Raw genomic sequence first — 12,363 nt, 5'->3', positions numbered from 1 at the left:
TGGTTATCCTGAGTGGTTTTTGAACATCCTCCCAGCTCTGAAGCTCTGAAATTTTCTGACTTTATTCTTGCTGACAAGTAGCTGAGTTGCTCAAGTTAACTTGATGAAATATAACTGTTCTCAGAATTCTGCTGAATAGAAGACTAAATATTTTCTGCTTACATTCCTATTGACTTTTTAAAAAAATTAGCCACCCATCTCAATAGCTAACAGGTTGGACACTATTGAAGGCTCCCTTCATCCTAGTGGGCTTCTTACTGAGACGCTCCTTTCATTCTGACTTGAGATTTGGGAATTTCATGAAACCATTTATTAACTAAACACCCTGCAGTGAGTTGAAATACTTGTATGACAAACATGAGTCAAAGTTTCCATAACAGGTCACACTCAGCTTTTACTGGTGTAATGGAATGTGTTATGGAGTCCTGGCACTGGAAAGGATGGAAATACATGCTCAAACCCCTTCTTTCTATAGATGGGGAAGCTGTAGGTAGAAAAATGAAAAGACAGGCTTAAGTCTACACAACTAGTTAGTGACGGAGGGGTAACTTGGACTTATATCTTGGGATTCAAAACAGTGCTCTTGAGATAAAAACCACTCTTTCATTAAGTTAGTTTTTCAAACAATAAATATTTATTGATAATGTATTATATGGCTGGTCCTAGGAATACAGTGGGGAAAATGACTAAATGGGTCCTGCCTTCATAGAACCCTTAATACAGTGGGGTGACAGATGGTAAAAATAATGAACAAAAAAATCTATTACAATTGTGATAGATGCTATAAAATAGAAGTATAGGTACTCTGAGGATTTCAAATGGGGACTTGATCTAGTCAATGTGTTGAGGAAAATTTCTTCAGAGATGTGACATACAATGTGAGACCTCAGAAGTGAGAAGGAGTTAGCCTGACAGAGCACTATGTGCAAAGACCCCAATGTGGAAAGGTCTTGGCAAGTATTTTAGTATTTAGTGTTAGCATTCCCCAAATGTTAATGAGGATATATGGGATTTAACTAATACATAGAAATGCTAATCAGCTAATGCTTAAATCTAGCATGCTAGAACATTTTTTTCAAGAGCTACAATGTTTGCCTATTCATTACCTCATTCAACATCTATTAAGCTATGTGCAAGTATATATTGCACTATGAGGATACAAGAAGGAATTAAACATGGTCTCTGCTCTGAGAAATGCTTCATTTAGAGGAGAAGAATGATACACATAGAAATAGATATAGAATGTCTTCAGAGCAAATGAAAGATAACTTCATGTATATAGAATCTGTCATTTGGGCAGCGAATCCTGCATATCAACAGATTTCACAATTATTCCTTACATAAGTATACCACTTAATGTTTTCAGGGTACTCTTAAATATGATTTATCACAATTTTCACTTAGACATTTGTTTGTTTATAACTTTATCATATATTTCTCCCACTAAACCATAAACACTATGAAGTATATCTTTTGTTCTCTATACTATATCCAAGGTCTAACATAGATTAAGAACTCAACTAATAGTTAATGAATGGAAAAATGCATGGTCATATTTGATATGCACAGAAAATTATACAGGTAGGCAGAAGGGTATTATCCTCATTAAATTAATTCTTCTTTCCAGAAAGGAAGACAGAGAAAGAAAGAAGACATAGAACTAGAATTTGAAAGTGGAATAGATATTTGTCTACCTTATAAATGGAGAACAGGCATAGAGGCAGAGGCCCCATCATTAGCAGATCATGCAGGTGCATCTACCATAATGTGTCTGGAGGAGTGAGTGTGGTTGGACTATCAAGTGTGCTTAGGAGCAGATATGAGGCTAGATAGGACGATTAAGCTAGTTGCGCAGTGCCATAGATACCAGGCTAAGGTGTTCAGATGTTTTCTTATAGTTGAAGGAATTTTAAGTGGGGACTGAGTGATAAGATCTGTCTGGTAGAATGTTGCACAGGAGTGGGAAGAGACTGGAAGCAGGTTCTGGACAAGAGTGTCAAGGAAGACATGGTGGGGTGGGGGGGTGGCACACCCTGGGGACCATGGTGTATTTACAGATGTCAAGACAAAAGCTTGGCATATTTATTTCCATATCTACCCACTCACAACTCAAACCCCAGAGCAAGATGTGGATAATGCAAATATATTAACGAATACACAATTCATGCTTTCCACACCTTGAATAATGATTCCAAGGCAGCGTGATCCACTTGTCCCTGGCTTCTACAACTCTAGACAGATAGAACCATGCACAATATATATGAGATAATACTTTCTTCATTTTCAAAATTCAGTATGAAACTCAAGGTTTATACACAAGAAGAAGAAAAAGTATCTCAATTTTGACTTTGTTTTCTCTCTCATGTCAAGGGGCATATTTATTCCAGAAGTATCCCCAGGTTAATCTCTTTCCTCAAGGAAATTGATGCATTCAACCAAGGGAACAATAGCCGTAATGGTAGATTCACATTAAACTTTGGCCATATCCCCATCATTTTTTGTGCTTTATTTCCCCCTTGTATTTCTTCCTTTTTCCTTGACAGAGCATAATTATTCGTGATGTGTCTAGAAACCTCTATGAAAACTTAATGTATCACGAGGGCTTTCAAGGTCAAAATCACACTTTTTCGTCAATAACGATGGACATTGTGGTTGCCTGTATTGGGATTTATTTTAAAAAAAACATAGAAAGGGCTGGGTGATCCAAAATATCCCCCTCACTAGGTGTTGCCAAGTGCAATGATACGAGCATTGGACTTGCCTCCACTTAACACCTCTAATCACATATAAGCAAACCACTTCATTTCTCTGAGCTCAGTATGCTCATTTGCAAATGGGAATAACAATGCATATTTCACCCAACTATGGTAAAAATTGAGTGAGATGATTTGATTTGCATGTTTTGTAAATCTTTATAAGGTGTCAAACAAATACAGTGTTTTCAAGTTCTTCCATTTAGTTGAAGGTAATACTCTCCCAGAGGCTCCCAGTAAAAGTGAAATATAAACTGGATGCCAATATATTAGGCCACTAATAACTATGAATATTTTATGGTCTATTATATGTTTTCAAAGTTCCTCTAGACATTGTCTCTTATTTGATCTGAGGCAGAATGGAGAAGGATCATTATTCCCCCTTTTTTTTCCAAATAATAAAAAAAAAATCAAGACTCAGAGAGAATATTTGATTTGTCCAATGTGGGGTTAAAACCCAGGACTAGTGCTAATTCAGATACACCACAGTACTCATTCTTAGATCAGAGACCCAAGTGAAATAACTCACAAGAGGGGTGGTAGTTGGGAAGAGCTGCTCTCTAGGAAGGGTAGGTTTGGTAGGGAGACCTCAGGCAAGGGTAGGCAGGAGAAGCCATGTGACTGCATGGGAGCCCTGTGTGGGGTGAGGAGAAAGGGAGCACTGAGAAGGAAGGGAATCGGTCTGGTACATCATGCGTTCCTCTGCTCACTGACAGCAAGTTACTTTTATTTCCATGTAGCCCTTATTTATCATTGTCTCATTATTTGTGCCTAAATTAGTGTTCCCCAGAGAACTCACTGAAAGTAGGAATCATGTCTTATTTTCTTTTCATATATTCCCATGTTACCAAAAACTATGCCTCCCACCTAATAAATACAGAATTGAGAGGAGGGAAGCTCAGAATACCTCTGTACAAGTTTCTTCAGGCTGTTGTAATGAAGTACCACAAACTGGATGGCTCAGAACAACAGAAGTTTATTGTCTCAGTGTTCTGGAGGTCAGAAGTCTGAAATCAAGGTGTTCCTGAAATCAACAGGCCCATGTTCTTCCTGAAGGCATTATGGAATGATGGCTGTTCCAGGCCTCTCTCCTAGTTTTAGGTATTTCCTTGGCAGCATAACTCCAATCTTCACATGGCATTCTTCTCCCTGTGTGCATGTCTGTCTCTTCACGTGGAATTCGTTTTCTAAAGGTACTGGTCACATTGGATTGGGGACCCACCCTAACCCAGTATGACCTCATCTTAACTCAACTAGTTACCTCAGCAATGGCTCTATTTCCAAATAAGGTCACATTCTGAGGTACTGGAGGTCAGGAATTCTACATATGAATTCAACCTATCACAACCTCCCTCTGGTCTTAAGAGAGCCTACCAGGCTCTCCATTTTTCAGAGCTTGTTCAGTTAGTGATAACGAAGCGGCTATTTTTTATATTCTCTCTCCATTACTCCTCTTTACTGTGGGTAATAAGACTCTTGCAAAATGTTGCTACACTTGGCTTATTGTGGGCATTGGTTTCCCAGCATTTTCTCTAAGACATGCAGGAATGTGACCATCTCATCTTACCGCTAACATGTCCAGAAATGGGAGAGTGAACACGCATTCTGGACAGCAAGGAAAACATCACAGAGACACTGCACGGCCACTCTGCTGACAAGGAGTCCATCTGACAAGACAGGTTGTCGATCCCCTCAAGGATCAGATGGTAGAAGTCCTAGATCAAAGGGCAAGAAAGAAAATGAGCGCTGAAGACAAGGGCATGAAACAAGTGTACCTGGCTGTGTGACTGGTTTCTCAATCACTCAAGAGGCTGGTTTCTTCCATTTGGCAGTTTGTGTCTTACACTATGCTTAATGTCACTCAGAAAATTCAGCAAAGCCATTCAATATAATGGCAACAGCAGTCACTGCACGAGGTAGAGCATTTATTTGGTGTAAGTATTTCTTTAAGAATCAACAACTGTGTATATCTCAATGTGAGATATGCAGAGTATATGAAACTGAATAGTTGCCTGAAAATCAAATAAAACCTAGAAGTATTCTTCAAGGTCATTCTGCTTCTGGGGTCTAATGAGGTCACATAACAGTTAAACCTGAAGTTCCCTCCTGTCTCAATGTCCAACTTTCTTTTGGGGGAGCTTCCCTTGGGCTGGCATAAGCATCTGAGTGGCTGACGGGGCCTCTGCTGTATTCGGTACCAGGGAGCTGATTCACCCACTGGTCACTGACAGTGCTACTGCTGGAAGTTTCATCAGGGACTCTTCCTGCTACCACCATGCTGACCTGAGGGGGTATGGTTCTCCCACAGACATAGCTTCTACATATGGCCTGTCTGTGACTAATGAATTACAAAAGGGCAGATAAGATTTGAAAGGGACATTGTTCCTCCCAGTTCAGGTGGACTGATGTCAGGGTATATTGCCTGGCACACAGGATTCTAGCTGGGTTTCAGCCCTCGATGGCTCCCTCAGCCTGGCCCCTTTGTGCAGGCTATGCCTTGCACCAAGTTATGAGATGGTTCTACAAGCTCCTTTTTACCACTCCAATCTTCCCTATAGTCATTCACAGCACACATCAAGACAAACTGAAGATTTTACAAAGAATTATTAAAGAAAGGATCCAGGATTACAGATGAAGTTTTCAATACAGAGATTTTCAACTGATCACTACCGGGATTAGAAACTCAGTAGGTACAAAGCATATTATGCAAAAGAAAGAGGAAGGCTAGTGTGGATATGATGGTAGGGAAAACTCATGCCCAGCCGAAAGGGGGCAGCAACTCCTCAGTTCCAGTAGACTGTGGCCATGTAGGAACAATGCCACTTTTTTTCCAAGAGACTGAAAATCTATGTGACATCTCACAATTTTTTTTTTAACGTTGGCAAACATATCGGCAGCTTAACAATCTATGTTACCTTACAAAATCTCTCCAGGACAATTTGGCCCGCAGGTTCCAACTTGGAAGTTTCTGGGTTAACAATTTTGGAGGCTTGGAAACTCCTCAGGCATCTCTTAGGATACCCCACACTCATTGCAGGCCTGATTTGCTGGCAATATCTAGGGATACCTCCCTGCCTTCCTCTTAGCCTATCTTCCTGTGGCAGAGACCACATTTTTCCTTTACCTGCAACTGTGCTCAAAAACATCTACCCACATCAGAGGCCAGGCTCAAGAGATCAAAGTCCAGAGAGAGAAAGCATTTCCCTCCTTATCTAAGTCTAAAGCCTGAATTCCATTTATCCAACAAATATAGACTACGTGGCCACACATCGATCGGCAGGTATTGTTCCAAAGATATGTATGTATGTCATGGAGTTTATTACATGTCTAGGAGACAGATTTTTCTAGGTAAATAAATTAAAAAGATAATTTCAGAATGGTATGTGTTAGGGCAAAAATTAAACAGGGTAGTGAGATAGAGAAGAATGGTGGGAAGGTGGATTTCTACTTTAGATCCAGCTGTCAAGAAAGCCTCTGAGGAGGAATCTTAAGGTTTTTAGAAGTAAAGCCTGCGATGGGGATTCCTGAGTGATTTGTTGAAAGTATACTCTGAGGAGAAGGGGAATTAGGGAAAAAAGAGAGTAGGAAAAGAAAGCAAATCAGGGATGTGGTCTCAGCTGTAGGTCCCGTAATCCTGGTCCCACCAGGAGCTCTAGAACATGAACTGCACCACAACTGGTACCACCTTGAATCAAGAGGGCTGACGTCAGTCAGTCATTGACTTCAGTCTGCCCCTTCGTGAGGGGAGCACAACCTCTTAGGCTAGGGGACTGAGGGCAGTTCTTTGTAAAAGGTGTCAGCTGTGAGCTATTAATGAGCAATATACCCAACAGTTGAGAATGGGTGCACTGGCATAGCAATGGGTAAGTGCCAGCCATGTTCACTATGGGGAATAATATTTGATCTTGGCCCTGGAAGTAAGAAACAGTCAGTCATGCAAATATCTGGAGGAAGAGTACTTCAGGCAGAAGAAAGGGCAAGTGCCCTTTCCATCATGGGAATGAGTTTGACCAATGCTTTTGGGGCCCAGTGAAAATGTGGGCCATGGGATGAAATGTAGCTGGAGAAGTAGATGGGGAAACAATACCTGTATGTATTTTCTTGTGCTATGGGAAACTCACTATAAAGTTTTAAGTGAGTAGTGACATGATTTGACTTAAATTTCAGAATAAGATCTGAGGTTCCCTTGTGGAGGATAACTTGTATGGGAAGCATGAATGAAAGCAAGAGACCAGTTAGGTTACTTTAGGGTCTAGTTGACAGACAATGGGGCTTGGACTAGGAAGGTAGCCATAGAAAAGGTAAGAAACTGTTAGAGTTGCAAGATATGCTAAAGGGAAAGCTGACAGTTTTCCTGGTGGATTAGATGTTGAGGTGAGGAAAAAAGAGGAGTCAGTAATGACCTCTAGAATTTCTGCCCTTTGGATAGTTGGTGGTGTTATTAGTTAACTCAGGTTAATATGGTAGATAAAAGAAAGTTTAGAGTAGGGAGATGAATAATTCTATATTGGACATGCTAAATATGAGATACCTATTCAACATTCAACTGTAGACGTTGTATAAAAAGTTGGATAAATGAGTCTAAAGCGCAAGGTGAAGTCAGGGCTAGAGATATAAATCTGAGAGTCACTAACCAATAGATAATAAAGTTATGGGAGGAAGTGAGATCAGCCAGGGAAACAGTATAGAAAAGAGAAGGAGGTCCAGGACCAAGCTCTGGATCGTGCAATATTTACAGCTTGGGTAGGGGAGGGGAGCCAGTAATGGACAATAAGAAGGAAACGTGTGGAAAAAGAAGAGACTATCTTACCAAAGTTGTATTTGACTAACCTTGACTAATGGTCATCAATTTCATCCCGTCATGGTGTGGCAGCCACGAAATTTGGGGGAGATTGATTCCACCCCATAAAATGTGTTCCAAGTGAATACATAGGGATAATCTCATCCCCCTTGACTCAGTACCTAATTGGGTTTGTTGCCCTGGTTTAAGTCAAGTAGTGCATGACATTATCTTGACTACAGGATTCCATTCTAGTCTGTTCTAGTCAATATGAAACAGATATCTTAATTTTTTCATAGTTAAAGAAAAGCTGACTTTTCTTCCTGGTTGTAAGTGAGGGAGCTCTTAATCCTAGATGTGTCTGGAAGTATCTATAACCATAAAAAGCACACCTGTGGATGAAGCTGACTCTTGGAGAGAGGTAGAGGTGAAAGAACTGTGTATAAATGGAGTCAGAGCCTGGACCAAACTCTACCTGAATCTATCCTATGCTATCTCTGAATGTTTTATACTTGTATAAGCCAATAAATCCCTTTTATTTTTTGAGTCAGATTTTATAGCTTTAGTAACTTGCAATACAAGGTCTTCTAGTTGATGCATAATTCAGAAGAGAAGAGTAATTCAAAAAGGAAGGGGTTACCACAGTGTCAAATGCTGCTGAGAGTAATTTAAAGGAGGACAGAAATTAATGCTTAGATTTTGAAACATGGAAATTGTCAGTGATGTTAATAAATGTTCTTCTCTTGTGAAAAAGTAGTCCAAAGGAAGCGCATATAAATCCATGAGATATTTTGGAGTCACACCAGTCTAAATCCATACTTGGAAATTAGATCTTCTCTCTGAATGAAACACAGGATTCAGAGATGCAACTCTGTCCAACATCAACAAACATTCTCATCAAACAGTTCATCGCCTCAATTCCACAGCTTCTGAGACACCTCTATTTCTGATTATAATCTCTAAAAAGTACTTGCATAAGTAAATAACCCGTTTGCATGGTTTTCCAAGAACCAAGAAATGGCCTACCACAAAGGTATAGTTATATTATAGTTAAACTCCCACCTCGTGTTATAGGAAGGTAACTGTTGTGACAATTTCTCCATCAAGGTTTAAACAACCTAAGGGATAATATCAGCCAGATTTTAACTGTAAACTGTCACATGTTTCCCTTCATCTAACAATCCCTGCAAAAGGAAAACCCTTCCTAAATCCATGACCCAGGAAGACATCTAAGCACTGAGACAATGACAATGGAGAATCCATTTTTCTTTTCCATGTCTTTCTCTGAGGAATCACTGCCTTTTCCCTAGGCATTTGGTAGCTGACCTCTGGCCAAGTCCACACTCAATTTCTGTTCAGGTTGAGCTGAAACACCCTATTAAACAATTTTTTTTTGGCAACTTGAGATATGAAGCCTAATCTTACAAAAATAGAGAGATTATGTGGACGTTACACTTTAGGAATATACCTGTGTTTTAACTAGTGAAGCTTACCTAGCTGAGCTTAAAAGGATTCCACAACAGATGCTCAATATTCTTGGAATTAATTACTGAACCAGCTTTGAAACTTTATCTGCTATACGATGAACTTGTTCTAATACTCTCTTCCTCTTTTGCTTTACTCTTTCAGTTTACTGAGTTGCTCAATAAGAATGCTTTTAGGGCTTCCCTGGTGGCGCAGTGGTTGGGAGTCCGCCTGCCGATGCAGGGGACACGGGTTCGTGCCCCGGTCCGGGAAGATCCCACATGCTGCAGAGCGGCTGGGCCCGTGAGCCTTGGCCGCTGAGCCTGCGCGTCCGGAGCCTGTGCTTCCCAACAGGAGGGGCCACAACAGTGAGAGGCCTGCGTACTGCAAAAAAAAAAAAAAGAAAGAGTGTTTTTAATTTTTTTCATTTTTTAACGTGTTCTGCTATTTACTAGATGTCACTTTATTTTCTTTTCCTGGAGCCGTAACTCCTTGAACTGATAAAACCTTAACTACTCCCCATGTCTCCATATTTATTATCAGTTGGGCCTCTTTATTAAAAGAGGCAGACACCCAATCCAAATTGGAATGTGCTGGTTTACAAAAAACTTAAAAATCCATTGGCATACAGATTTCAGAAATCTGAAATCATGTATCCAATAATTAAAATGTTGAAATTAAGAATCTGTCTACTTTCCTCTTGAGTTTCAGACTTTCTTACACACACTCTCCTTTCTCTGAAATAACTACTTTGAAGAAGAGAATATGATGTTCTAATCAACCAGACATGGGTTTGAATTCTACCCCTGGACTTATGGGTAGAGTCAGTTCCATTTGAAGTTCATGATCTGAGAGCAGTGGATGGGGATACTATCTCCAAATAAAATAGGGAGCTATTCACAAACAAAGAAAGGTGAATGGTTGACAGATTCCAGATATTCCTCCTACTTCCCATTTCTCCAAATGAACATCAACTTTTGGAGCTAATTAGGTTTCTGCAGGCTCCAATTGGGAGTAGAAAATTCTTCATGAACACTGTGATGAGATGCTGAAGCAAGAAGAGAGAACAGAATCAAGAAATGGATAGAAAGACAACATGGAAATTTAATGGTACTTCTAAAACCAGAAATGGAAGCTGGGATACACAGTCAGCAATACAAGAACCAGGGATATGAGTATCTGAATAAGCAGGAAGCAAACCTATGTAATCATTTAAAGTCACATTTTCAAAGAATATTTAAGTCACATGGGAAAATACTATGTTGTAGAGATAAAAGAGACGCTCATCAAAGCTGTGACCTTTTCTTCCTCAGCACACAGCTAAACTGCATTCCCCAGACTCTTGAATTTAAGTGTTCCTAAATGTCTGAGTTTCAGTCAATAGAATGTAGTCAGAAGTCATGGGTGCCACTTTTAAACCTGACTCCTGAAATCTCCTATGATCCTATGAGATCCTCCATGCATTCAGTTTAACTCTTATCTCCCTGCCAGATCTAGAGAATTTCGTGTAGGACTTCTGAAGCACCAGAAGATGGCATAGCCACTAGATGGAAGGAGCTGGGTCTCTGAATAACCGAATGGAGTAAATGTCCCAACTGAACCATATTCTGCTATTAGTTACATGAGAAATACACCTTTGTTACATTAAGCACTGCAAATGGAGTTGTTTGTTATAGCAGTTAACATGCTCTAATACACATGATATAGAGTTTAGTTAGTTTTTAAGTATGAAAAATTTATATTGGTATTACATTTATTTTGAAAAATAACAGAAACAAAACAGGAAGATATACACCAAAAATACTATGAATGGTTAATACAAAATACTATGAACGATGCCAGACTTATTGGCAATATTGTTATTTTTTTTTCTGGGATTTAAGATGATTTTTAATGAAAATGAACTAATGTTATATACTGTAAACAAAGTTTTCGGAAGGGTGTAGGGAAATTGTTTAAACTTTGCACTCCTCTTTATTGGTTTGATTTTGTACGCTATCTGGAATGCAGAGCACGAGCAGAGGGATTGAGTTTAAAAGACCAGGGATGGTACAGACATAGACTCCCCAAAGATTCTCCATTTGCACATTCAGGAAACCTCCATACCTGCAAGCTTCTCTTCCAGAATGTCTATGAAAACAAGGAAAGATTATTTCCTGCATATGAAACAGATTACAGTAGGTACATTGGAATGAAGAAACTCTTATTTAAATTTGGTTGGTGGCAACTCTAAAACCCAAACTTTGGACAATTACAAACCAAGAGCTTGATTAATAGTAAAAGATCCTGGTACATGGAGTGACCAATCCAATGAAAAATGGTGTGGGGGCTTCCCTGGTGGCGCAGGGGTTGAGAGTCCGCCTGCCAATGCAGGGGACACGGGTTCATGCCCCGGTCCGGGAAGATCCCACATGCCGCGGAGTGGCTGGGCCTGTGAGCCATGGCCACTGAGCCTGCACGTCCGGAGCCTGTCCTCCGCAACAGGAGAGGCCACAACAGTGAGAGGCCCGCGTACCGCAAAAAAAAAAAAAAAAAAAAAAAAGGTGTGGGACAAGAACACAATATAGTTGTTAGGATGTAGGCTTGCTTGTTGTAAGAATAAGACTCCAAACATAATGGCTTGAACAGTATGAAAGTTTACTTTGCTCTCATCTCTGAGCAGGAAGTCATGTCCAAGGCTGGTAGGGTGACTTTGACCGTATTGAGGACCGAGACCCACTCATTCTGTTGCTCTTCTCTCTTGAGGGTATTGCCTTGTCTGCACGTTCACAGATGGCTCTCCTTCACTTCCACAGGACAGTCTGCAGGAAAAGGCATGTTCCAGAAGTTAAACATATTGCCTTGACAAATTCCATTGGCCAAACCCTAATCACATGGCCATACATATCTGCAAGGGAGGCTGGAAAATGTAGACTTTATCTGGGTGACCACATACACAACTAAAATTTCTCTTATTAAAAAAATAATAAGGAAGAATGGGTAGTAGGAGTTAACTACCATTATGCAATAGATGCACAGAGAAAGATCCTGGTCAATCAGGGAAGGGAAAGAACAAGAAAGAATCAGATGAAACCAGAACTAACAGTAGTGGAGAAGGAAGATGATTTAAAATTAAATCTACACTGTGTATTATTCATAGTTCATTGCATATAGTTGTGTTAAAATTATCTTTCTTGTTTAAAAAAAGTTCTTAGGTGGATTTTATGACTTTCAAAGTCCTAGATAAGTGACGGAAATATTCATAATACATTGATAAATGGAGTTGTCGGACTATATTGACTTTTGTCATGAATTTTTGGCATGTCACTTATTAGGTAAACAGAACTTTGGGGGGACTCAGGAGCTGATGTAACAGTGGTTAAAGAG

The sequence above is a fragment of the Orcinus orca genome, chromosome 8 (assembly GCF_937001465.1).
Source record: "Orcinus orca chromosome 8, mOrcOrc1.1, whole genome shotgun sequence".
Lineage (NCBI taxonomy): Eukaryota > Metazoa > Chordata > Mammalia > Artiodactyla > Delphinidae > Orcinus > Orcinus orca.
The sequence above is the reverse complement of the archived record's forward strand: the minus strand, read 5'-3'. Positions refer to the sequence as shown.